The sequence below is a fragment of the Durio zibethinus genome, chromosome 13 (genome assembly GCF_047325235.1).
Source record: "Durio zibethinus cultivar Kanyao isolate XHJ-2024 chromosome 13, ASM4732523v1, whole genome shotgun sequence".
NCBI classification, from domain to species: Eukaryota; Viridiplantae; Streptophyta; class Magnoliopsida; order Malvales; family Malvaceae; genus Durio; species Durio zibethinus.
The window spans coordinates 19,083,578-19,087,351 of NC_143174.1; the positions used below are offsets into that span (position 1 = coordinate 19,083,578).

Sequence of the window (3,774 nt, forward strand, 5' to 3'; positions counted from 1 at the left end):
TTTATCTGTTTTATTAGATTTATCATTAGTTTAACAAGATTTAGTGATAAAAAATAAAAAATTATATCTTTGGTCCTAAATTTGAGGTTGTAGAGTTTCTATAGGTTTTAATAGGAGGTAGGATGAGTCTTAAATTTTTGATAACCCCGTTGAATAAGGACTTTGATCTGATAAAAAATTCTTCTGATATGGTCTTATAAATAGCAACAAAGCAACGAAAACAAAAAAGAAGGGAGAAACACAGAAAATAGAAGTAACAAGCCAAAACCCAATAAAGAAAAGTGGAACTGGAAATTGGAAAAATGTCTCATCCTTCCAAAGTTTTCATGGTTTCAGATAAGCCTAGCATCGCTCTCTCCATTGCTTCTATACTCTCTCATGGCCAAATGACAACAAAGAGGGGCAATACAGATGTCCATGAGTTCAACGGGCCTTTTCTTGGCTTTCATGCTTCTTTCAAAGTGACTTCAGTTATTGGACATGTAGTCAACATAGATTTTCTAGCTTCTTATCAAGACTGGAATGCCACTAATCTTTTAAACCTATTTCAAGCACCAGTTATCAAGATAGAATCAAACCCAAAGGCCCATATTTCTAAACATTTAAGTCAAGAAGCTCGTGGTTGTGGTCATTTGGTATTATGGTTGGATTGTGATCGTGAAGGAGAAAACATTTGTTTTGAAGTCATTGAGTTTACGAGATTTCATGTGAATGAGGTAAAAAAAAAAGGGTTTATCGTGCTAGGTTTTCTTCTGTGATCGAGAAAGACATCTTGAAGGCTATGGCTAATCTAGTGGAACCGAACAGACATGAAGCACTGACTGTGGATGCTCGGCAAGAGATAGATTTGAAAGTTAGTGTTGCATTTACCCGATTTCAAACTAGTTATTTTCAAGGAAAATATGGGAATCTTGACTCCAGGGTTATCTCGTTGGTTCTTTCATCTCGTCCCTAACATTTTGTAGTTCATTATGCATTTTTCTTTGGGGTTTCCATGCATCATTTGTTTTTATTGCATTTATTTGCATAATTATGATATCCTCACCAAGGATGTGGGAAGTTTATGCAATTCTCATATGCTTATACCAGGAGTCTAGGTTATATTGTAGTTCTGTTGGCAATAATATTCTACTGACATCGAAATTCATTGTTGCACTAGGTTTGTACCCTTGCTAGTTTGATAACTTAATTAACTATAGAGTCTCTGAGTGGTAAGGTTCGGTATGTCATTCCTATGTTCTATCTTCTCATATCCCCTCCTTATATGTTGTATGGTTAATTTTTCTTTCAGCTCTCACCCATTTTTCTTTGGCCATTAATTAACAATTGTTGCTTTAATATGCTTAATCATCAAAAACGTCTATTTTAAACTCGAGCTTGATTGATTTACCATATCATATGCCATGCATGCTGGCATGTCATTCTTGGTTGTGTTTTTACCTTTGTTTATTCACAATTTTGTTTTCTGGATATTGATCTAGTGAGCTTCATCTCTAGGTTTCTCTTTCTAACCAACTATATGAAAGTTTAGGGCTTTACTTGTCTGTCGACATAATTTTATGCTTTTAGCCTTACCTTTTACTTTTACCCTAGGCAATGTTGATTTTTTGCTCTTAATTCATTCTCATTCTTTAGAGTTATTCTGACTATTTCATAAAAATGATTTTGTTTATTTTTAGCTTGGGTGCAACTATTTAATATGATAATTAATTACTTATTTCAGCTATGGACCATGTCAAACCCCTACACTTGGGTTTTGTGAGCAGCGATATTTCCAAATTAATACTTTTAAGCCTGAAAAGTTTTGGGCATTACGTCCCTATATTATTCAAAATGGTTATGAGCTTCATCTAGAATGGAAACGTCAAAAGTTGTTTGACTTAGATGTTGCAACAATGTTCCAAAAGTTGTTTGACTTAGATGATGGAATTCTTAAAGTAATTAATGTATCAAAAAAACGAGAAAGCAAAGGTCGACCTTCTGGTCTCAACACAGTGAATCTTTTAAAGGTTGCTTTAAGTGCATTAGGCTTTGGACCTCAGACAGCCATGCAAATTGCTAAACACTTATATACACAAGGTTTCATAAGCTATCCACGAACCAAAAGTACAGCATATCCTTCATCGTTTGATTTCGAAAGCACATTTAAGGTACTAGAAAACAATCCACTGTGGAGTGACTATGTCCAAAGATTGCTTGCTGAAGGTTATCATAAACCATGCTCAGGAACAGATGCCGGTGATCATCCTCCTATAACTCCAATGCGACCAGCAACCAAGGATATTCTTGGAAGCCATGCTTGGAGATTGTATCAGTATGTCTGTCAACATTTTATAGGAACTGTGTCTCCTGACTACAAATACGTGAGCAACAACAATAGGGGAACAAAAATAAAACAGAGAGATCAGAAAAGAATCACAGAAAAAAATCTAAAGATCAAAAACACGCAAGAAAATTCGTAGTGAAATAGAGAAATTGGCATAGCTTGTGTTTAGAGCAGCAACATGCAGTAGACCATCGTGTAAAGTCACCAGCTGGTAGGAAAAAGCAAGGAAAAAAGTGCCCTGACTGCAAGTCTAAGAAAGAGAGAAGCAAACAAGAAAGAGAAAAAACAAACAATTTAAGGAAAGTTGAAAGTATCAATTTTTCTTGAAAAAATTTTTCAAATGCTTTAAGGAAAAGTTGAAAGTATCAATTTTTCTTAAAAATAAGTTTTCAAAAAGGGTTTTTTTTTTAGGAAAAGTTGAAAGTATCAATTTTCTTTGAAATTAAAGTTTCTAACAAATATTTTTGATAGAAAGTTGAAAGTATCAATTTTTCTCGAAATTAAAGTTTTAAAAAAATATTTTTGAGGAAAAGTTGAAAGTATCAATTTTCTTTACACAAAAGCAATCATTTTTTCTCTTTCGTTTTTATTTTCTTGAATTTTCTTTAATGTTAAATAATCCGACGATGGAGCCTCTGCAAGTGAAACAATAGTTTTCTTGCATACTCTTGAGATAAGGGGATTTTCTCAATTTTTTGCTAAAAGTATTAGAGTCAATTGAGAATAATTTTTAATAACTAATTACTTGGTAAATATTTAAGGCTTATTGGATAACACAAAATTAAGTTGGTACAATCTTTTGATGGGCATTGTGAGGGTGCTATAACCTTCCTCACACGTAACCGAACTCCTGAACCCTATTCTGGTTAGTAGACCCAAACCTATTCTCTTAGGGACCCTTAAACTTAGGTGTTCCCTGAAAAGATAGATTCCTTAGATGATCAATCGTACCTAGATAAAAAAGATTGGTGACGACTCCTTCAAGTTAATGTCTAGTGATGAATCTTCGGATCTAGACGTTATGACATAATATACTAAAAAAGATTTAAGATAATTCTAAACTTATTGGAATGTAAGAGCAACCATTAAAAAATATTATTGTAACATAAATAGTTATGTTAGCAACATAAAATTTTAATTAATTATTGTTCATGTAAATATATAAGAAAAACATCTAACAAATAATAATAATAAATTTTGCTAACTTAAACATGTGAAAAAAAAACGTAAAATTTATATCATTGAACATAAAATGTGTAAAAAGTGTTTTAACTCAACAAAGAAAAAGTTATAACAATTTTAAACGTAACAAAACGTAAAAATAACTCTAAAAAAATATTTTTGTAACGTAAATAATGAAATCAGTAATGTAATATTACATTATAATTAATTATTATTTTTGTAAATATATAAGAAAAATAGGTAATAAATAATCAAAAAAATTTTAA

General features: G+C 31.8%; 1 pseudogene across 1 annotated transcript; it reads left to right on the plus strand.

The window, feature by feature from the left end:
* Positions 1 to 302: 302 nt before the first annotated feature.
* Positions 303 to 2,629, plus strand: LOC149515386 (DNA topoisomerase 3-beta-like; annotated as a pseudogene). The gene is made up of 2 exons (XR_016326876.1): positions 303 to 930; positions 1,724 to 2,629. The product of XR_016326876.1 is annotated as a DNA topoisomerase 3-beta-like (transcript).
* Positions 2,630 to 3,774: the final 1,145 nt, after the last annotated feature.